Raw genomic sequence first — 24,871 nt, 5'->3', positions numbered from 1 at the left:
ACAGACTTCATACTTGCCCCTCTTTCCAAAACTCTTGCATTCACCTCCCTAACAACCCCATCCATAAACAAATTAAACAACCATGGAGACATCACACACCCCTGCCGCAAACCTACATTCACTGAGAACCAATCACTTTCCTCTCATCCTACACGTACACATGCCTTACATCCTCGATAAAAACTTTTCACTGCTTCTAACAACAACATATATATATATATATATATATATATATATATATATATATATATATATATATATATATATATATATATACACACTATCATTATCATCATTATACAGGATCGCTGTTTCCCGCGTCAGGGAGGTAGCGCCAGGAAACAGACGAGGAATTGCCCATCCACTCATATACACAGACATATACATACATACACTTGTACATATCCATACTAACTAAATTTCATCCATTTCCGGCGCTACCCGGCCCCACAAGAAACAGCAATAGTACCCCCTGCTTCAGCGAGGTAGCGCCAGGAAAACAGACAAAAATGCCACATTCGTTCACACTCAGTCTCTAGCTGTCATGTATAATGCTCGGAAACCACAGCTCCCTTTCCACATCCAGGCCCCACAGACCTTTCCATGGTTTACCCCAGACGCTTCACATGCCCTGGTTCGGTCCATTGAGAGAATGTCGACCCCGGTATAACACATCGCTCCAATTCACTCTATTCCTTGCACGCCTTTCACCCTACTGCATGCTCAAGCCCTGATCCTTCAAAATCTTTTTCACTTCATCCTTCCATCTCCAATTTGGTCTCCCGCTTCTCTTTGTACCCTCCACCTCTGACACTTATATCGTCTTTGTCAATCTTTCCTCACTCATGCTCTCCATATATCAAAACCATTTCAACACACCCTCTTCTTCTCTCTCAACCACACTCTTTTTATTTCCACACGTCTCTCTTACCTTTTCATTACTTACTCGATCAAACCATATCACACCACATATTGTCTTCAAGCATTTCATTTCCAACACATCCAGCCTCCTCCGTAAACTCTATCTATAGCCCATGCCTCACAACCATATAACATTGTTGGAACTACTATTCTTTCAAATATACCCATTTTTGTTCTCCTAGATAACGTTCTCTCCTTCCACACATTCTTCATCGCTCCCAGAACCTTCGCCCCCTCCCCCAACTTGTGACTCACTTCCGCTTTCATGGCTCCATCCGCTGCTAATATACACTAATATACACTTCACTTCCTCCAGTTTTTTCTCTACTCAGACTTACATCCCAGTTGACTCGTCTCTCAACCATAATGAACCTAATAACTTTTATTCCCATTTACTCTCAACCTTCTCCTTTCACACAATTTTCCAAACTCAGTCACAGACCTCTGCAGTTTCTCATCCAAGTCAGCCACCAGAGCTGTTTCATCAGCGAACAAAAGCTGGGTCACTTCCCAGGCCCTCTCATATATATATATTCAGATTTCTAGAAAGGGAAACAGAAGAAGGAGTCAAGCGGGGAGTGCTCATCCTACTCGAAGGCTCAGATTATGATGTTTGAATGTGAATGGTTGTAACTAAGGTGAGAAGAAAGGAGATATAGGTAGTATGTTTGAGGGCAGAAACTGGATGATATGCATCTGAGTGAAACGAAGCTCAAGGGTAAAGAGGAAGAGTGGTTACGGAAAGTTATGGGAGCAAAGTCAGGGGTTGGTGAGAGGACAAGAGCTAAAGGTGTGGCACTACTCCTGAAGCAGGAGTTGTGGGAGTATGTGATAAAGTGTAAGAGAGAAAATTCTAAGATTGATTTCGGTAAAACTGAAAGTGGATGGAGAGAGATGGGTGATTAATGATACCGATGCATCTGGTCATGAGAAGAAAGATCATGAGAGGCAAGTGTTTTGGGAGCAGCTGCGTGAATGTGTTAGCAGCTTTGATGCACGAGACCGGGTTATAGTGATGGGGGATTTAAATGCGAAGGTGAGTAATGTGGCAGTTAAAGGTATAATTGGTGTACATAGGGTGTTCAGTGTTGTATATGGAATTGGTGAAGAGCTTGTGGATTTGTGTGCTGAAAAAGAACTGGTGATTGGGAATACTTGGTATGAAAAGAGATCTATAAATTTGTACACATAAATGAGTGGGAGAGATGATCAGACGTCATCATGGGATCACGTGTTAATTGATAGGCGCATAAAAGAGAGAATTTGGGATGATAATGTGCAGAGAGGGGCAGCTGGAGGGACGTCTGATCACTATCTTGTGGAGGCGAAGGTGAAGATTTGTAGAGGTTTCCAGAAATGAAGAGAGAATGTTGGGGAGAAGAGAGTGGTGAGAGTAAGTGAGATTGGAAAGGAAACTTGTGTGAGGGGGTACCAGGAGAGATTGAGTGTAGAATGGCTAAAGGTAAAAGCAAATGACTGGTGGGGGGGGGGAGAGTGAAGAATGGAATGTATTTAGGGAAGCAGTGATTGCTTGCGCAGATAGATGCATGTGGCATGAGAAAGGAAGGTAGGCAGATTAGAAAGGGTAGTGAGTGGAGGATGAAGAAGTAAGGTAGTTGGTGAAAAAAAAAAAGAGAGGCATTTGGATGATACTCGCAGGGAATTAGTGCAGATGACTGGGGGATGTATAAAAGAAAGCAGAAGGAGGCCAAGAGAAAGGCACAAGAAGTGAAAAAGAAGGCAATTGAGAGTTAGGGTGAGAGAGCATCATTACATTTTAGGGAAGATAAAAAGATGTTTTGGAAGGAGGTAGATAACGTTCATAAGACAAGGGAACAAACACGGAGCATCAGTGAAAGTGGAAAGTGGGGAGGTAATAACAGGTAGTGATAAAGAGAGGAGGAAATAGAGTGAGTATTTTGAAGGTTTGTTAAATGTGTTTGATGATAGAGTGGCAGATATATGGTGTTTTGGTATGGGTGGTGTGCGAAGTGAGAGGGTCAGGGAAAATTGTTTTTTAAGCAGAGAGGAAGTACTAAAAGCTTTGCGAAAGATGAAGTCCGGCAAGGCGGCGGGTTTGGATGATATTGCAGTGGAATTTTTTTGAGGAGTGTGATTGTGTTATTGACTGGTTAGTAATGATATTCAATGTATGTATGGATCATGGTGAAGTGCCTCAGGATTGGCGGAATCCATGCATAGTGCCATTGTACAAAGGCAAACGAGATAAAGGTGAGTGTTCAAATTACAGAGGTATAAGTTTGTTTAGTATTCCTGAGAAATTATATGGGAGGGTATTGACTGAGAGGGTGAAGACATGCACAGAGCTTCAGATTGCGGAAGAGCAGTGTGGTTTCAGAAGTGGTAGAGGATGTGTGGATCAAGTATTTGCTTTGAAGAATGTATGTGAGAAATACTTAGAAAAACAGATGGATTTATATGTAGCATTTATGGGTCTGGAGAAGGAATATGATAGAATTGATAGAGATGCTCTGTGGAAGGTATTAAGAGTATATGGTGTGGGAGGCAAGTTGCTAGAAGCAGTGAAAAGTTTCTATCGAGGATGTAAGGCGTGTGTACGAGTTGGAAGAGTAGAAAGTGATAGGTTCCCTGTGAATGTCGGTTTACAGAAGGGGTGCGTTATGTCTCCATGGTTGTTTAATTTGTTTATGGATGGGGTTGTTCGGGAGGTGAATGCAAGAGTTCTGGAGATAGGGGCAAGTATGATGTCTGTTCCGGATGAGAGGGCTTGGGAAGTGAGTCAGTTGTTGTTCGCTGATGATACAACGCTGGTGGTTGATTCGGGTGAGAAACTGCAGAAGCTGGTTACTGAGTTTGGTAAAGTGTGTGAAAGAAGAAAGCTGAGAGTAAAGGTGATTAAGAGCAAGTTTATTATGTACAGTAAGGTTGAGGGACAAGTCTCTTGGGAGGTAGGTTTGAATGGAGAAAAACTGGAGGAAGTGAAGTGTTTTAGATACCTGGGAGTGGATTTGGCAGCGGATATAACCACTGAAGCGGAAGTGAGTCACAGGGTGGGGATAGGGGCGAAAGTTGCCATCCCGCCCCCACAGGAAACAGCATCGCCACCCCCTGCGTCATGTAGGCAGTGGCTGGAAATAGACGGAGAAAGCCCACATCCGCTGACATCCATACACATTCTGTCATATGTAATGCGCCGAAATCACAGGCCTTGCAAAGCTTTCCAAGGTTTACCCCAGACATTTCACATACCCTGGTCTAGTGCAATGACGGCATGTTGACTACAGTATACGATGTCGTTCCAATCTACTCTATTCCATGCACGCCTTACACCGTCCAGCATGTTCAGGCCCTGATTGCTCGAAATCTTTTTCACTCCAGCTTGCTTGTTCCATCTACTTCTGACATATAAATCCTGTTTGCCAACCTTTCCTCATTCACTCTTTCCATATGTTCAAGCCATTTCTACACACCCTCTTCTGCTCTTTCAACCACTCTCTCTACATTTCCACACATCTCCTATGCCCTCTCATTACTTACTCAATCAAACCACCACATACCACAAATTGTCCTCAAATACTTCGTTTCTAACAATTCCATCCTCCTCAGCACAACGCCATCTGTATCCAATGTTTTGCAATCATAAAATATTGTTGGAACTACTATTAATTCAAACATACTTATTTTTGCTCTCCGAGATAACGCTCTCTCATTCCACACATTCTTCATCGCTAACAGAGCCTTCACCCCCTCCCCACAATGTGACTCACTTCCACTTCCATGGTTCCATTCGCTGTTAGGTCCACTTCAAGATCTATAAAACATTTCACTTCCTCCAATTTTTCTTCATTCAAACTTACATCCTGACTAACTTGTCCCTCAACGCTGGGGAACTTAATATCCTTGCATTTATTCACATTTGCGCTCAATTTTCTCCTTTCACACACACACTTCCAAACTTAGTCACCAAATTCTGCAGTATCTCACTAGAATCAGCCAAAAGTGCTGTACAACAACTGACTCACTTCCTAGGCTCTCTCATTCTCAACAGATTACACCCCCCCCCCACACACACACACACGTTCTCCAAGACTCTCCTTAACTTCCCTCACGACCCCATCCATAAACATATTGAACAACCATGGTGACATCACACACCCCTACTGCAGGCCGACCTTAACTGGAAACCATTCACTCTCCTCTCTTCCTACACATACACATAGCTTACACCCTTGATAAAAACTTTTGAATGCCTCTAGCAGCTTACTTACCTCTCCATATATTCTTAAGACCTTCCACAAAACATCTCTAGCAACCCTACTCTATGCCTTCTTCAGTTCTATAAACATACGTACAAATCCATCCGTTTCTCTAAGTTTTTCTCAAACACATTTTCAAAGAAAAAACCTGATCTACAGATCCTCTACCACTTCTGAAGCCACATTGCTCCTCCCCAATCTGATGCTCTGTACATGAATTCTTCTTCTCAATCAATATTCCAGGTATACTCAACAAACTTATGCCTCAGGCAGCCTCACCATGACCCCTACATAAATTGAATCTCCTTACCAAACAATCAACAATATAGTCACCCCCTTTCTTAATACATTCAACAGCAATAACATCCAAAAGTCAACGCCTTACCAGGTTTCATCTTCCGCAAAGCTTTAGCTGTCTCTTCTCTCTTAACCAAACCACTCTCCCCGACCCCACTTATCTCGCACACCACCCCGACCAAATTATCTTACATCTGCCACTCTATCATCAAAGACATTTAGCAGTCTTTCCAAAATACTCCAACCATCTCCTCCTCTTCTCTCTAAACCAAACTACTCTCCCGGACTCCTCTCATTTCGCACACCACCCCGACCAAATTACCCTCCATCTGCAACTCTATCATCAAAGTCATTTAGCAGTCTTTCAAAATACTCCCACCATCTCCTCCTCACTCCATAACTGCCTGTTATCACATCCCTTTTTGACCTCTTCACCGATGATCACATTTGTTTCTTGTCTTTCCTCCTTCCAAAAAACTGTACATTCTCCCTAAAGTTCACTGATACTCTCTCACCCCACCTCTCATTTGTCCTCTTTTTCAACCCATGCACCTTCCTCCTGACCTCTTGTCGCTTTTTTTTATATATACGTCTCTCAATCATTTGTACTCCTTCCTTGTAATAACCACCCTAACGCCTCTCTTTTTTCCTCCAATAGCAACTCTACTTCTCATTCCACCATTCACTACCCTTTCTAATCTGCCCACCTTTCCACCTTTCGCATGCCACATGCATCTCTTGCACATGCCAATATTGTTTCCCTATTTCCTATTCCTCACCCACTCCCCTCACTTTATTTGCTCTCACCTTTTGCCATTCTACACTGAATCTCTCTTGGTATTTCTTCACACAATTCCCCTTTCCAATTTCGCTTACTTTCACCACACTTTTCACCCAGATAGTCTCCTCTTTTCGAAAACCTCTACAAATCTTCGCCTTCGCCTTCACAAGATAGTGATCAGACACCCCACCGGCAACTCCTTCTCTGCACATGTACATTCAAAAGTCTCTATCTTACAAGCCTGTCAATTTATACGTATTCTAATAATGCCCGTTGACCATATATCCCACGCACATAAGCATACTTGTTTATATCTCTCTTTGTAAACCGTGTATTCCCAATCACCAGGGTTTTTTCAGCACATAACTCCACAAGGTCTTCACAATTTCCACTCATAACACTGAATACCCCATGCCCACCGATTATATTTTGGACTACTGCTATGATAGATTGAGAAGTGAACGCAATAGGCTACAAAATGAAACTGAACTGTAGGTTAGACCATCTTATTGAAAACAGTGATTGGACTAAGAACACGAACCCTTCTTTGGTGATAAACCTGTCCCATAAACAACTAGATAAGGATTCCTTGTGTGCTTTAGTCTATGGATTATGTTTTGTGTGCTCTAACAGGGAAGCCAGCTATGTTTATGTCACAAATTCTCTTTGTAATTTAGATTAGTACAGAAATATCTAATGATAAAATTAATATCTGCAAGGGTTTAGTGTATGCCAGTTTGTCAAAACCAGTGAATCCTAATTACCCTAAACAATCATAAGAGCTATTAACACTTTAAAAAAAAGACAATGATATACATATTACTGAAGCCGATAAGGCTAACACTGTTGTGATTATGGACAAAATTGATTACTTATCTCAAATAAATGATCTTTCAAGTGATGACACAACATATTTTAAACTCAGTAAGAATCCCCTAGAAGCAATCAATTCTTATTTCAATAAAAAACTGAAATTGTAGTTGAAATGTAATGGATCTCTTATCAAAAGTTTGACATCTTTGTCCCCTTCATTGCCATATATGTATGGACTTATCAAAACACATGAACAAAATTTTCTAGCAAGACTTATAGTGAGTTCAGTGGGCTCCGTCATATATAGATTGTCATATTGTTTAGTTTCTTTATTAAGCCCTTTAGCGGGTAAGACATCAAATTCTAATATCATGAACAATGTAGATTTACTTGATAAGCTCAATAAAATCAGTGTAAATTTTGATTTGAAGCCTGTCACCTTTCATGTTTCCTCACTTTTGAACTTTCAAAAAAGTTCCAGTTGATGAACTCTTACAATATCTATTTGATGTTTCGGATGATATTCATTTACCTCTTTCAAAGTCGGCTTTTATTGAACTGATAAAATTGTATATAAAAGACTGTATATTTCAATTCAATTCAAATATAATGCTCAAAATTTTTTTATGGCAATGAGTAACCCTCTTTCACTGTACTAAGTAATCTTTATGTGGAATTTTTTTAAAAAACGTTACTGAAGGATACCTTACCTTCTGATGCAATTTGGTTTAGGTATGGAGACATTCTTTGTTTTTGGCCAACAAATGAAAATTTACAAGCATTTCTCCCTTTACTTAACAATTTAGTGCTTTCCATCAACTTTACTGGAGAAAAACAATGATCATAGTTTTAAACGTGATTAAACAAGGCATTTGATTCTTGTCCTGTTCTTATACTATATTCATGTTGCACCCAGGAGAATTTTCTGGGGAGTTTCTAATTAAGATATTCTTTATAGTATTATTGTTGCTGAAGACAACATTTACATTAAAGGATTTAAGCAACATAGGAAGTAAAGTAAAATTATTATCAAAAGGGAGAACTAAAAGGTTCTTGTTAATGGGCGGTTTGGGCTCAACTCAATAAAATGATTTCTTTGCCAACTTAAGGGATTTATCAATGAATGATCTAGGGTTCTCCTATCTCCCTTAACTGAGCGAAGAAATCATTTTACAGAGTTGAGCCCAAACGTCCCATTGACGCCAAGAATTTTTTAATGCTCCCTTTTTATAATAATCTTACTTTACTTCCCATGCTGCTTAAATCTTTTAATGTAAATGTTGCCTTCAGCAACAATGATACTATAAAGAATATCAACCAGGAATTCAACAGGAAATTCTCCTGGGTGCATCTATAAAGTGCCATGTACAAATTGTGATAAGTTTTATGTTGGGCAGACTGGTAAGGATCTTTCTGTTAGACTTAAGCAACATGAATACAGTATAAGAACAGGACAAGAATCAAATGCCTTGTTTAATCACTTTAAAATCTATGATCATTGTTTTGACTGGAGTAATGACATCTCATTTATCAAGTCTTAACTCCAGTACCTCGAGAAATATCAATGAATCTTCTATCATCAAATACACAAAGAATTAAAACCTTAATATTAGTGAAGGTCTACACAAACTGGATTTTTTGTTTGTAGAAAAATTTTGTAAACAAATCACCATTTTGTCCACATAATAGGTTTATGATACATTAGTTGTCTGTCTTCGACAATCACATGTTTACCAAATGGCGTCCTAGCTACGTCTCTTCGTTGTATATCAACTGACTGTTGTATTTCTCTCTCGTGTCTCCCCTGATAATTTTAATATTACACGAAAGTGCACTTGGGAAATTATCGTGCTTCATTTTCCCCGTGGAAATATAGGAATATACTTAATATAGGAATATACTTAATCATGCGCAAAATTGTGATCCTTTCCACCATGTCTCTGTGTGTATAAGAATGTATAAGTTGAAATGTATATGTACGTATATGTGAAGCGTCTGGGGTAAACCATGGAAAGCTGTGTAGGTATATATATTTGCGTGTGTGGACGTATGTATATACATGTGTATGGGGAGGGTTGGGCCATTTCTTTCGTCTGTTTCCTTGCGCTACCTCGCAAACGCGGGAGACAGCGACAAAGTATAATAAATAATAAAATGTGTGCATGTGGGTGTTTATGTATATACATGTGTATGTGTGTGGATTTTGCTGTTGTTCGTTTGTTTCCTTGCGCTACCTCGCTAACGATGGAGACGGAGGTTAAGAATAATAAAAAAGATAGAATATATATATATATATATATATATATATATATATATATATATATATATATATATATATATATATATATATATATATGTAGCTTAGACATTGAAGCTTATTGATACAGTGCTTAAATTGATGAGAACTGCTATTGACGTTTGTGTAAATGAATTATACATTTCCTTTTTTTCCATAGCCAGAGGTTGAACCATTATGTGACATTCTTTTTTTTCATTCATTTCAAGCTAGAAGTTTCAGTTTTCTAAATTGTTTCTTACATTTCTCATATGTATATATGTGTGTGTGTGTGTGTGTGTGTGTGTGTGTGTGTGTGTGTGTGTGCGTGTGTGTGTGTGTGTGTGTGTGCGTGTGTGTGTGTGTGTGTGTGTGTGTGCATGTATGTATATATGTATATTATCCCTGGGGATAGGGGTGAAAGAATACTTCCCACGTATTCCTCGCGTGTCGTAGAAAGCGACTAGAGGGGACGGGAGCGGGGGGCCAGAAATCCTCCCCTCCTTGTATTAACTTTCTAAAATGGGAAACAGAAGAAGGAGTCACGCGGGGAGTGCTCATCCTCCTCGAAGGCTCAGAGTGGGGTGCCTAAATGTGTGTGGATGTAACCAAGATGTGAAAAAAGGAGAGATAGGTAGTATGTTTGAGGAAAGGAACCTGGATGTTATGGCTCTGAGTGAAACGAAGTTCAAGGGTAAAGGGGAAGAGTGGTTTGGGAATGTCTGGGGAGTAAAGTCAGGGGTTAGTGAGAGGACAAGAGCAAGGGAAGGAGTAGCAATACTTCTGAAACAGGAGTTGTGGGAGTATGTGATAGAGTGTAAGAAAGTAAATTCTCGATTAATATGGGTAAAACTGAAAGTTGATGGAGAGAGGTGGGTGATTATTGGTGCATATGCACCTGGGCATGAGAAGAAAGATCAAGAGAGGCAAGTGTTTTAGGAGCAGCTGAATGAGTGTGTTAGTGGTTTTGATGCACGAGACCGGGTCATAGTGATGGGTGATTTGAATGCAAAGGTGAGTAATGTGGCAGTTGAGGGAATAATTGGTATACATGGGGTGTTCAGTGTTGTAAATGGAAATGGTGAAGAGCTTGTAGACTTATGTGCTGAAAAAGGACTGATGATTGGGAATACCTGGTTTAAAAAGCGAGATATACATAAGTATACTTATGTAAGTAGGAGAGATGGCCAGAGAGCGTTATTGGATTACGTGTTAATTGACAGGCGTGCGAAAGAGAGACTTTTGGATGTTAATGTGCTGAGAGGTGCAACTGGAGGGATGTCTGATCATTATCTTGTGGAGGCTAAGGTGAAGATTTGTATGGGTTTTCAGAAAAGAAGAGTGAATGTTGGGGTGAAGAGGGTGGTGAGAGTAAGTGAGCTTGAGAAGGAGACCTGTGTGAGGAAGTACCAGGAGAGACTGAGTACAGAATGGAAAAAGGTGAGAACAATGGAAGTAAGGGGAGTGGGGGAGGAATGGGATGTATTTAGGGAATCAGTGATGGATTGCGCAAAAGATGCTTGTGGCATGAGAAGAGTGGGAGGTGGGTTGATTAGAAAGGGTAGTGAGTGGTGGGATGAAGAAGTAAGAGTATTAGTGAAAGAGAAGAGAGAGGCATTTGGACGATTTTTGCAGGGAAAAAATGCAATTGAGTGGGAGGTGTATAAAAGAAAGAGGCAGGAGGTCAAGAGAAATATCCAAGTGGTGAAAAAGAGGGCAAATGAGAGTTGGGGTGAGAAAGAGTATCATCATATTTCAGGGAGAATGAAAAGATGTTTTGGAAGGAGGTAAATAAAGTGCGTAAGACAAGACAACAAATGGGAACATCGGTGAGGGGATTTTAATGGTGAGGTAATAACAAGTCGTGATGAAGTGAGAAGGAGATGGAGTGAGTATTTTGAAGGTTTGTTGAAAGTGTTTTATGATACAGTGGCAGATATAGGGTGTTTTGGTCGAGGTGGTGTGCGAAGTGAAAGGGTCAGGGAGAATGGTTCGGTGAAGAGAGAAGAGGTAGAGAAAGCATTGCGCAAGACAGAAGCCGGGAAGGCGGCGGGTTTGGATGGTATTGCTGTGGAATTTACTTAAAAAAGGGGTGACTGTGTTGTTGACTGGATGGCAAGGATATTCAGTATATGTAGGGTCCATGGTGAAGTGCCTGAGGATTGGCGGAATGCATGCATAGTGCCATTGTACAAAGGCAAAGGGGATATAGGTGAGTACTCAAATCACACATGTATATGTATGATGAGAATTCCTGGGAAATCATATGGGAGGATATTAATTGAGAGGGTGAAGGCATGTACAGAGCATCAGACTGGGGAAGTACAGTGTGGTTTCAGAAGTGGCAGAGGATGTGTGGATCAGGTGTTTGCTTTGAAGAATATATTTAAGAAATACGTAGAAAAACAGATGATTTTGTATATAGCATTTATGGATCTGGAGAAGGCATATGACAGAGTTGATAGAGATGCTCTGTGGAAGGTATTAAGAGTATATGGTGTGGAAGGTAAGTTGCTAGAAGCAGTGAAAATTTTTTTTTATCAAGGATGTAAGGCATGCGCACGGGTAGGAAGAGAGGAAAGTGATTGGTCTCCAGTGGATCTCGGTTTCCGACAGAGGTGCGTGATATCTCCATGATTGTTTAATTTGTTTATGGATGGGGTTGTTACCGAGGTCAATGCAAGAGTTTTGGAGAGAGGGGCAAGTATGCAGTCTGTTGTGGATGAAAGGGCTGTGGAATTGAGTCAGTTGTTGTTCGCTGATGATACAGCGCTGGTGGCTGATTCGGGTGAGGGATCTCCCGAATTTGGTGACTGAGTTTGGTAAAGTGTGTAAAAGTAGAAAGCTGAAAGTAGATGAGAATAAGAGCAAGGTTATTAGGTTCAGTAGGTTTGAGAGACAAGTCAAATGGGAGGTAAGTTTGAATGGAGAAAAGCTGGAGGAAGTGAAGTGTTTTAGATATCTGGGAGTGGATTTATCAGCGGATGGAACCATGGAAGCAGAAATGAGTCACAGGGTGTGGGAGGAGGCGAAGTTTCTGGGAGCGTTGAAGAATGTGTGAAAGGAGAAAACGTTATCTCGGAGAGTAAAGATAGGTATGTTTGAAGGAATAGGTGTTCCAACACTGTTATATGGTTGCGAGGCATGGATTATATAAATACGGTTGTGCGGATGAGGATAGATGTGTTGGAAAGGAGATTTTTGAAGACAAAATGTGGTGTGAGGTGGTTTCATCGAGTAAGTAATGAAATGGTAAAAGAGATGTTTGGGAAAAAAAAAAAAAAAAACAGTGTGGTTGACAGAGCAGAAGTGGGTTTATTGAAATGGTTTGGTCACATTGAGAGAATGAGTGAGGAAAGATTGGCAAAGAGGGAACGGGAAGTGAGAGACCAAACTGGAGGTGGAAGGATGAAATGAAAAATATTTTGAGAGATCGGGGCCTGAACATACAGGAGGGTGAAAGGCGTGCAAGGAATAGAGTGAATTGGAACCTACATTCACTGCGAACCAATCACTTTCCTATCTTCCTACACGTACACATGCCTTACATCCGCGATAAAAACTTTTCACTGCCTCTAACAACTTGCCTCCCACACCATATGTCTTTAATACCTTCCATAGAGCATCTCTATCAACTCTATCATATGCCTTCTCCAGATCCATAAATGCTACATACACATCCATTTGCTTTTCTAAGTATTTCTCACATACATTCTTCAAAGCAAACACCTGATCCACACATCCTCTACCACTTCTGAAATCATACTGCTCTTCCCCAATCTGATGCTCTGTACATGCCTTCACCCTCTCAATCAATATATATATATATATATATATATATATATATATATATATATATATATATATATATATATATATATATTTTGTTATATTTATTTTGCATTGTCGCTGTCTCCCGCGTTAGCGAGGTAGCGCAAGGAAACAGACGAAAGAATGGCCCAACCCACCCACATACACATGTATATACATACATGTCCACACAGGCAAATATACATACATATACATCTCAACGTATACATATATATACACACACAGACATATACAGATATACACATGTACATAATTCATACTGTCTGCCTCTATTCATTCGCATCGCCACCCCGACACACATGAAATAACAACCCCCCTCCCCCTCATGTGTGCGAGGTAGCGCTAGGAAAAGACAACAAAGGCCCCATTCGTTCACACTCAGTCTCTAGCTGTCATGTAATAATGCAGCGAAACCACAGCTCCCTTTCCACATCCAGGCCCCACAGAACTTTCCATGGTTTAACCCAGACGCTTCACATGCCCTGGTTTAATCCATTGACAGCACGTCGACCCCGGTATACCATATCGTTCCAATTCACTCTACACTCAAAATCTTTTTCACTCCATCTTTCCACCTCCAATTTGGTCTCCCACTTCTCGTTCCCTCCACCTCTGACACATATATCCTCTTGGTCAATCTTTCCTCACTCATTCTCTCCATGAGACCAAACCATTTCAAAACACCCTCTTCTGCTCTCTCAACCAAACTCTTTTTATTAACACACATCTCTCTTACCCTATTATCAATTACTCGATCAAACCACCTCATACCACATATTGTCCTCAAACATCTCATTTCTAGCACATCCACCCTCCTGCGCACAACTCTATCCATAGCCCACGCCTCGCAACCATACAACATTGTTGGAACCGCTATTCCTTCAAACATACCCATTTTTGCTTTCCGAGATAATGTTCTCGACTTCCACACATTCTTCAAGGCTCCCAGAATTTTCGCCCCTTCCCCCACATTATGATTCACCTCCGCTTCCATGGTTCCATCCGCTGCCAAATCCTCTCCCAGATATCTAAAACACTTCACTTCCTCCAGTTTTTCTTCATTCAAACTTACCCCCCAATTCACTTGACCCTCAACCCTACTGTACCTAATACCCTTCCTCTTATTCACATTTACTCTCAACTTTCTTCTTTCACACACTTTACCAAACTCAGTCACCAGCTTCTGCAGTTTCTCACATGAATCAGCCACCAGCGCTGTGTCATCAGCGAACAACAACTGACTCACTTCCCAAGCTCTCTCATCTACAACAAACTGCATTCTTGCTCCTCTTGCATTGACCTCCCTAACAACCATGGAGACATCACGCACCCCTACCGCAAACCTACATTCACTGAGAACCAATCACTTTCCTCTCTTCCTACACGTACACATGCCTTACATCCTCGATAAACACTTTTCACTGCTTCTGACAACTTGCCTCCCACACCATATGTCTTTAATACCTTCCATAGAGCATCTCTATCAACTCTACCATATGCCTTCTCCAGATCCATAAATGCTACATACAAATCCATTTGCTTTTCTAGGTATTTGTCACATACATTCTTCAAAAACAAACACCTGATCCACACATCCTCTACCACTTCTGAAACCACGCTGCTCTTCCCCAGTCTGATGCTCTGTGCATGCCTTCACCTTCTCAATCAATACCTTCCCATATAATTTCCCAGGAATACTCAACAAACTTATACCTCTGTAATTTGAGCACTCACCTTTTCTCCTTTGCCTTTGTACAATGGTACTATGCAAGCATTCCGCCAATCCTCAGGCACCTCACCATGAATCATACATACATTAAATAACCTTACCAACCAGTGAACAATAAAATCACCACCTTTTTTAATAAATTGCAAACCCGCTGCCTTGCTGGCTTTCATCTTCCACAAAGCTTTTACAACCTCTTCTCTGTTCACCAAATCATTTTCCCTAACCCTCTCACTTTGCACACCACCTCAACCAAAACATCCTATATCTGCCACTCTATCATCAAACACATTCAACAAATCTTCAAAATACTCACTCCATCTCCTTCTCACATCACCACTACTTGTTATCACCTCCCCATTAGCCCTCTTTTCTGAAGCTCCCATTTGTTCCCTTGTCCAACGCATTTGATTTACCTCCTTCCAAAACATCTTTTTATTCTCCCTAAAATATAATGATACTCTCTCACCCCAACTCTCATTTGCCCTCTTTTTCACCTCTTGCACCTTTCTCTCGACCTCCTGCCTCTTTCTTTTATACATCTCCCACTCATTTGCATTATTTCCCTGCAAAAATCGTCCAAATGCCTGTCTCTTCTCTTTCACTAATAATCTTACTTCTTCATCCCACCACTCACTACCCTTTCTAATCTGCCCACCTCCCACTCTTCTCATGCCACAAGCATCTTTTCCGCAAGCCATCACTGCTTCCCTAAATACATCCCATTCCTCCCCCACTCCCGTTACCTCCTTTGTTCTCACCTTTTTCCATTCTGTACTCAGTCTTTCCTGGTACTTCCTCACACAAGTCTCCTTCCCAAGCTCACTTACACTCACCACTCTCTTCACCCCAACATTCTCTCTTCTTTTCTGAAAACCCCTACAAATCTTCATCTTCGCCTCCACAAAATAATGATCAGACATCCCTCCAGTTGCACCTCTCAGCACATTAACATCCATAAGTCTCACTTTCGCGCGCCTATCAATCAACACGTAATCCAATAACGCTCTCTGGCCATCTCTCCTACTTACTTATACTTATGTATACGTATGTATATCTCGCTTTTTAAACCAGATATTCCCAATCACCAGTCCTTTTTCAGCACATAAATCTACCAGCTCTTCCCCCTTTCTATTTACAGCACTGAACACCCCATGTATACCAATTATTCACTCAACTGCCACATTACTCACCTTTGCATTCAATTCACCCATCACTATAACCCGGTCTTGTGCATCAAAACCACTAACACACTCATTCAGCTGCTCCCAAAACACTTGCCTCTCATGATCTTTGTTCTCATGCCCTGGTACATATGCACCAATAATTACCCATCCCTCTCCAACTTTCAGTTTTACCCATATCAATCTAAAATTTACTTTCTTATACTCTATCACATACTCCCATAATTCCTGTTTCAGGAGTAGTGCTACTCCTTTCCTTGCTCTTGTCCTCTCACTAACCCCTGACTTTACTTCCAAGACATTCCCAAACCACTCTTCCCCTTTACCCTTGAACTTCGTTTCACTCAGAGCCTAAAGATCCAGGTTCCTTTCCTCAAACATACTACCTATCTCTCCTTTTTTCTCATCTTGGTTACATCCACACACATTTAGACACCCCAATCTGAGCCTTCGAGGAGGATGAGCACTCCCCGCGTGACTCCTTTTAGAAAGTTAGAATACAAGGAGGGAAGGGTTTCTGGCCCCCCGCTCCCGTCCCCTTTAGTCGCCTTCTACGACACGTGGGAAGTATTCTTTCTCCCCTATCCCCAGGGATATATATATGTATATATGTATATATGTCCATAGCCTAGCGGTTAGCATGCCTGCCTCTTGAACAGGCGTCCCGGGTTCGATCCTGGCTGTTGGAGGTTTGTATGTTCTATGAAGGTGCGCGTTCATATGCACTTTATTCGTATGTATATATATATATATATATATATATATATATATATATATATATATATATATATATATATATATATTGAAAAAAAAAGTATTTTAGCTAATCCTTCAGTTCATTCATCCACATGGAATCTAATACAACAACAGATATTATATGACTTTTTCCCTATTGAAACCTTACAAGGTACGGGCAAGTGAATGCCATAATGAAGGCCGTCTCATGTACGCTATAAATTTACCATGGCCTAAACTAGGCACCTAGTTGTGGACCGGCTCCCGCGACCGTGGTTCGAGCCATTAGGTGGTCCGTGCATGCGTCACGGTCAGTAACAATTACTACTATTTTCTACTCCGCACATTACGGATGGAGTCAGCCGCCTACAACCCCCTCCCGCACAGTATTAGTAGCAACAGATAACAGCAAAGCAGTGGATACTTTCAACACATCCATATACAAAAGACGTTTGACACTCCACAACACATGCAAAAATGATGTGATGCTCATAGCTGGTCCTTGCTGCATAGTTCTTTCTCCAACCCTCTCGAAACTCTCCTTACATGAGTCTACCTCACCTTCGCGGTCCACAGTGTGAAAGTTGTCTCCTCCGTCGATAACCATAACGTGACATAACCATACCATGATAAATTACTCATCATGGTGACACTTTGTTTACGTTTGATGCTCGTAACGTAATGTTTGCTTTTCCGCTGCCGGCGTATCAGGTGGGAATACAGGCGTAGTTTCAAGAATACGTACTGGAATATGCGATATCCTTATAAATGCTGTTGTCATAAGCAGATACAGTCCCTAAGAGATTTCGTCAGCTGTAACCATCACTTTGTAAGAGTGACATTGTTTTTAAGAATATTACACAATGTGAGAGGTTCATGTCTTGTAAAGGCTTCTGTTCTTCCTCCTCCAACTGTATTGATTTTATATCCCGTAATAAATACCTTCCACTGCCTTATGGTCTAAGATAGTTTGCTGTATATTTCTTCCCTTAGCCTTTTCTTCTTGATGTAGTCTTGTTACTTTCCTATGTCTGAATCCATTTCTGATTTACCTACCATATTACAGTTTCTTAGTTTGGTTATGTGTTTGCTCGATAACATTCTTGGCCAAGCCTGGTCTGACTGGCGGGTCTAATTTCCCCTGACTTGGCTGCTGGATTCCTATTTCCCCGATTAATGCAGCATTAAAGGCCTTAATTTGTTCCCCCAGTTGTCCAAGAATAACAGTGTGCTCGCATATTGGTTAAATATAGAACCTAAAGAAAAGAAAATTTATTCTGCTGACTACCACATCACCTGACGGAGTTCGATATCAATAATGAATACCTTTTCTTCTCTCAGTGATATACTCCTTTGCTGCATTTGTTTATAAGTGTTTACCTTTATGATTTACTTATCATTTGGTTGAATATTTTCTTAATAAACAATCATATAAAAGCATCAGTTTACTGAGCCTAGCAACATTCTTGAACATTCAAGAGGAGGAGATATCTGGTCTTCCTCCCCAACTGCTACCCACGTCCCATCTCTGCTACGGTGAGGTTCTATGTTCACTACATATTTCATTCAGGGGCCCCTTCACACTCAATTACTCTCTCTCTCTCTCTCTCTCTCTCTCTCTCTCTCTCTCTCTCTCTCTCTCTCTCTCTCTCTCTCTGCAGGAAATAGTCCTGGGGAAGCTGAAGACCCTCCAAATCAGGGCATTAAGCAATTCAGTCCGATCAACTGCTGTTGATGATGTTATTGTTGTGTGTGTGTGTGTGTGTGTGTGTGTGTGTTTGTGTGTGTGTGTGTGTATGTGTCTGCGTGTGTGGTATATGCGTGTGTGTGTGTGTGTGTGTGTGTGTGTGTGTGTGTGTCCGTGTGTGTGTGCAAGCCCTTAAAGGTTTTTCTCCTTCCTAAAAGTATATAACTAAAATGTTTACCTATAGAGAGGGTAGTCTTGCCTGGTTTACTAATGAGGCGTGAATTACTGCCCCATCCATATTGATCTGTATATCTTTGGTGCATGGAGGGACCTGGGAGAGCAGGGGTTCTCATAAACACTGTGTGTCAGTAACAGAGGAGCGTAATGATGATGAAGATCGATACCGAGAAACTTTCGAGGAAGAGCAGGTTGGACGAGGCGTAATGCCAGGGAAGGAGGAGGACTAATTAGATTAGGTCGGTACTCTGACGTTTGTAAGCCTCACCTGAAACGAGAAACTGGAGATTCAGACTGGTATATCGAGGAGGTAGAGAGGAACGGTAGTCATGGCTGTAGGCTGCAATTCAAGTGCAAAATATGTTAGACCACTGAACACCACACCGATTACGTCGTATCCCACATACAAGCAGAAATAAGAGGTAAGGTTTTTCGTCACTGGGAAGCAAGTCATGTGTTCATCCTCCCTTCGGAGGCCGGTCGATAGATGGATATCTAGCTTAAACTGGTGTGTGTGTGTGTGTGTGTGTGTGTGTGTGTGTGTGTGTGCGCGCGCGCGCACACACACATTCATGAAAATACATAATGTATATATCATATACGGTTAAGAGATGGGCAACATGAGTGTAAAACACCACTCCCTCGCCGTAACACACAATGACGATCGCTAACACCCACGCAGAAAGCCGTGGATGACTCTATACAAAAGATGAATTTATCTGAGAGAGAGCAGAGCTTTAGGGATAGGAGGTCACGTGTAACGCACAGCTGAGAATTCTAAGAAAGAGTAAGTTCTGTCGTAGGCAGAAGGGGAGGCTTGGTTGTCTGTTTGTACCTGAGGTGTCAGATAGCAGTTAGGCTGGAGCAATGGGCAGCAGTAAGAAAGAGATTCCCTCAATGAATTGAAGATTACTTAAAAGGACGAGAACGAAAGACGTACGTTAGAGACGCCTTTTATAGAAAAGGGTTCGAGTCACCAATCAGTAGGCCACAGACGTTTGTTCTGAGACCATTAATCTTTTTGATCTTTTTAATTGACTTGCCAGAAGGGAGGTATGGACTCCTACTGAATAGTCTGCAGATCATCCAAAGATCGTGGGCAAAGTGATCAACGTGGAGGATTACATCAAGCAACTAGGGAACCTCGACGCACTGCAGACTTAGTCTCATATATGGTTGATAAAGTTCACCCGAATGAGGGTAAGGTTATGAGTATGGGTCTGTGATTCGACATCGTCCTTAACCTATTGCCAGAGTCTCATCGTAGGAGAATAGTTAAGGAGACCAATTGTCTGCTTCCAATTGTTAGAATCGCAATCTAGGTCGTGCATAAGGATGGGTCTAAAACTAGAACAAACTTCTCAGGTTTGGCCACCGACTTTATAGAAACACAACGAACTTATGGAGAATTTTTTTACATATGCATGTAGCAAACATATCTAAGAAGTTGTATGACAGCAAAGAATGTTCAAGAGATGGAGCCCTGTGAGTTTAAGAGTCCTTCCTTTACAGCACAAATCAATAATTACACATATACACACACACGCACCCCCTACCCGTAAACACACACACACACACACACACACACACACACACACACACACACACACACACACACATTGTACAAATCGATGAATTTTCACTCATAATGTATCTTTCCCGATATGCGTCCAAGGCTCCAGTCACACACAAATGTCTTTATAAATGCCAGGCAGACCTTGAGCGAAGGACAAAGCAGGAGAGGAATAAAGGAGGAAAACGAGGGAGCGGTCAAGGTTTGGAGGAGGGGAACACCCGCTTTTAAAAAAGAAGGTCCATGACGGGCAACTGTACATAGTCATCCATGATAAGGTTTGAAAGTACATGCACCCTGGAGATATAACCATACACACTTACATACCATGAAATACATCGAAACACACACACACACACACACACACACACACACACACACACACACACACACACACACACAAATGCAGGAGAAACAATTCTACCTTCGTATTCCCTGCGTGTCGTAGAAGATGACTGAAAGGTGAGAGAGCGGGGGGCTGGTAGTTTAGTTTCTAAGAAATGAGACAGAAAAGACCAAGCGAGGAGTATGGATGTAACAAAGATGAGAAGACTGGAGAGATAGGTGGTATGTGTGAGGAAAGAACTCTGGGTTGTCTAGCTCTGAGTGAAATAAAGCTCAAAGACAAAGAAGGAGAATGGTTTGGGAGTGTCTTAGGGGTAAAGTCAGGTGTCACTGTGATAGCTAAAGCTAAGGAAGAGATAATACTGGTAAAGCAGGAGTTGTGGAAATGTGTGGGGGTAAGGATGAAGATTTGTATAGGATCTCCTAAAAGATGCAATAATATAGGCGAGAAGAAAATGGTGAAAGCACGGGAGTTGGGAAAGAAGACGTTTGTGAAGAAATATCAGGAAAGACTGAATTTAGACTGGCAAAAGCAGCGAGTGAACGAAGCAAGAAGAGTGGCTGAGGAATAATACATGTTTAGGGAAGCAGTGATGGCATGTACAAGAAAAGTGAAAGGCATGCGGAGGGTGAGAAGTGGGTAATGACGAAGAAAAGTTGCTAGTAAGGAGAAGAGAGAGGATTGTTGGCGGCACTTATAGGAAAGGAGTGAAAATATTTGGGAGATGTAAAAGATGAAAATGGCGGAGGGTAAAGAGGAAGTTGCAGGGGATGAAAAGGAGCGTAAAAGAGAGCTGGGCTGAGCGAGTATCAGTAAACTTTAGGCAAAAATAAAATTATTGGAAGGAGGTTGATGGTATTAGGAGAAAAAGAGAGTAAATGGGAACATCGGTAAAACAGGAAAATGGGGAAACGGAAACAGTAAATCACGAGATGAGGAGGAGATAGAGTGAGAATTTTGAAGGACAGTTGAATGAGTATGATGATAGAACAAGAGATGTAGGTGTTTGGGTCGTGGAGGTCTGCAAAGTGAATCATGGGAAGTGGTTAGGTTTAAGAAGAATGGGTAGTGAAAGCCTTGCGTTAGATAAAAGGTGGCAAGGCGTCCGGAGTAGACGGTATTGCAGTTGAATTTCTTAAAGAAGAGGGTGACAGTATTATAAATTGTTTAGTTCAGATTTTCAGCGTATATCTGGATCATGGTGAAGTGCCTAATGATTGGTGGAATGCATGTATACTGCCTCTATATATTGGCAAGGCGAAAAAAGATGAGAGTTCGAACTAGAGAGATATAAGTTTTTGATTGTACCTGTTAAATCGTAAGGAGGAATGATGGCTGAATGGGCGAAAATATGTACACAACATCAGACTGGGGAGGAACAAAATTTCTTCAGAAGTGGATGTGTGAATCAATTGTTTACAGAATGTGTGTAAGAAATATCTAAAGAAAATGAAGGATTTGAATATGACATTTATGGATCTGTAGAGAGTATATGATAGGGATGAAAGAGATGCCTGTGGAAGTCCTTACGAATATATGGTGTGGGAGGAAAGCTACTGGAAATAGTGAAAAGTTTTTATCAAGAGTGTAAGGCGCGCGTGTGTGGGTAGAAGAGTGTGAAGTATTCCAAGTGAAAATTGTTCTTCGGCAAGGTTGTGTGTGATATCACGACGGCTTTTTAAATCGGGTATGGCTATGGTGCTAAAGGATGAAAATGCAAGTCTTGGGAAGAGGGATGAGAATGAAGTCTGTAAAGGATGAGGGGCCTTTAAAGCGAGTCAGTTGCTGCTTGCTGACGACACAGCACTGGTGGCAGATTCCAGTGATAACCTGAAAATTGATGCCCGGGTTTGGGAGGATATGAAAGGAAGAAATGGAAAAGAAATGTAAACATAATCAAGGTTATTAGGATTAGCAGAATAGTGGGATAGGTTAGTTGGGGTGTAAACATAAATGGAGAAAGTTTGGAGGATGTGAATTCCAGACACATAGCAATGGACATGACAGTGAATGGAACTAAGGAGGAGGAAGTGAATCATAGGGTGGATGAGGGGCAAAGGTTCTGGGAGCATTGAGGAACGTGTGAAAAGAGGGGCATTTGTCTGGGAGGGCGAAAAAAAGATACGGTTGAAAGTATAGTACTCCCAAACGTTGTTGACTGGGTTCTCTGGATGGAAATGTGCGGAGGAGATTGGATAAGTTGGAAACGAAATGTTTTAGGTCAATATGTAGTGTGAGGTAGCTTGATCAGATAAGTAATACTAGGGTTGAGGAGAGGCGTGACAATAAGAAGAGTATGGGTGAGAGAGCTGAAGGGGTTATGATGAAACAATTTGGACATATGGAGAAAATGAGTCAAGTTAGGTTGACAAAGAAATTATGAGTCAGAAGTGAGGAGGAAAAGGAGAGGAGGAACATCAAACTGGAAATGGAAGGATGGAGTGAAAAAGATATTGAGTGCTGTCATCATGCAGGAGGGTAAATTGGAGCCATGTTGCATATAAGGAGCTACGTGCTGTTTATGGACCGATCCAGGGTGAAAATGAATAAATTAATAGATTTATAAATAGATAATGGTTTATTAGATTGAGCTAGATATTTCCACACTCTGGATAAGCATATGGGTGAGGTAATTTTAGGTAGCCTGGACGGCAGGTAAAGAGGGATGTTTACAGAGTCAGAGTTATGTTTTATACGCTATGGTCTCTCTAGTAACCTCTCCCCTGCTGAACACCATTTGTCTAGTACCTCTCCTAATATCGTACTTCTCTCAGAGACTTTTCTTTCTTTCAAACTATTCGCCATTTCCCGTATTAGCGAGGTAGCGTTAAGAACAGAGGACTGGGCCTTTGAGGGAATACCCTCACCTGGCCCAATTCTCTGTTCCTTCTTTTGGAAAATTGAAAAAAAAAAACCGAGAGGGGAGGATTTCCAGCCCCCCGCTCCCTCCCCTTTTAGTCGCCTTCTACGACACGCAGGGAATACGTGGGAAGTATTCTTAATCCCCTATCCAACTATAATCTACACTCACGTTTCCGGTTCAAAGGTGATGTTTGTGCTTATTCTAACATAAACACATCTGTTAACCGCCCCAAATGCCTTCAGTCCCCAGGCTTTGATATTTTGTGGCTCAAGGTCTGTCATCCAACTACCACACTTTTCCCGTGTTTCACCTGTTTCCTCCCTAATTCTACAAATTTCATATCTTTCTTCGACTGTCTAAACTCCTCGCATGGGATTGTGATATACTGTCACCCGCCAGCCGAGATCCCCTACCTCGGGGATTTCAACGTTCACCATAGAGAACGATTGCATTCCTCCCATTAGGATGATAAAGAGACTGAAGTCTTCACGTTCTCTATTCTCAATGACTGAAAGCAAATTTTCTCCCACCCCGACCATACACCTGACCGCTGTGACCACTCTCCTAATATTCTGAATTTGCTTTTCACCTCAAGTCCATCTCGCTGTACATACGCAATTTCGCCCCCAGTTGGTTCATCTGATCATACCCTTATGATTCATCTATTCTAAGGGCACCTCCTCCCCCAAATGATACTTCTAAACGTACAAAAGGTCACATCAAGAGAGCTGACTGGAATAACTTGCGCAACTTCTTTTCTGACTTTCCTTGGGTAAATTACTGTCTCTTATGTAGTGATGCTTCAGTTTCCGCCTAAAGCATAGCAGACGTTATTCTTTCGGAAATAGAAGCATATATTCCCCCTTCTTCCAAGATGACCTCATCATCCAATCCACTGGTACGCTGAAACAGACATATGGAGGAGCTGAGTGAGAAAAGGTTACCTTGTATCTATAAAAGACCATACAAACTACCATACCTTCAACACGCCCATCTTTGCTCTCTCCTAACGACTTTTTTTTTACGCATCCCTCAGTGCTGCCTAGGCTTTCGACTCCACCCCCTTCCTACGATTCACTTCCGCTCCCATGCTTCCATTCGTTGCCATGTTCACTGCAAGGTATCTAAAACGCCTCATGTCTCCCACGTTTATCTCATTCAAACTCATTACCCAAACAATATGTTTATCTCCGCTGCAAAATGTAATAACCTTGCTTTTTGCCACTTTCACTCTTAGGATAATCAAAGCATCATTCTGGTTGGGGATTCCATATTTAGGGATCAGGATCAGAAGTTCTGTGTTAAGGGGAAGAAAAGAAATCCATACTTTCCTGGTGCAAAATTGGAAGATATTCAGGGAGAGT

This window comes from Panulirus ornatus, chromosome 20, assembly GCF_036320965.1.
Source record: "Panulirus ornatus isolate Po-2019 chromosome 20, ASM3632096v1, whole genome shotgun sequence".
Lineage (NCBI taxonomy): Eukaryota > Metazoa > Arthropoda > Malacostraca > Decapoda > Palinuridae > Panulirus > Panulirus ornatus.
Note: the sequence above shows the minus strand (reverse complement) of the source record.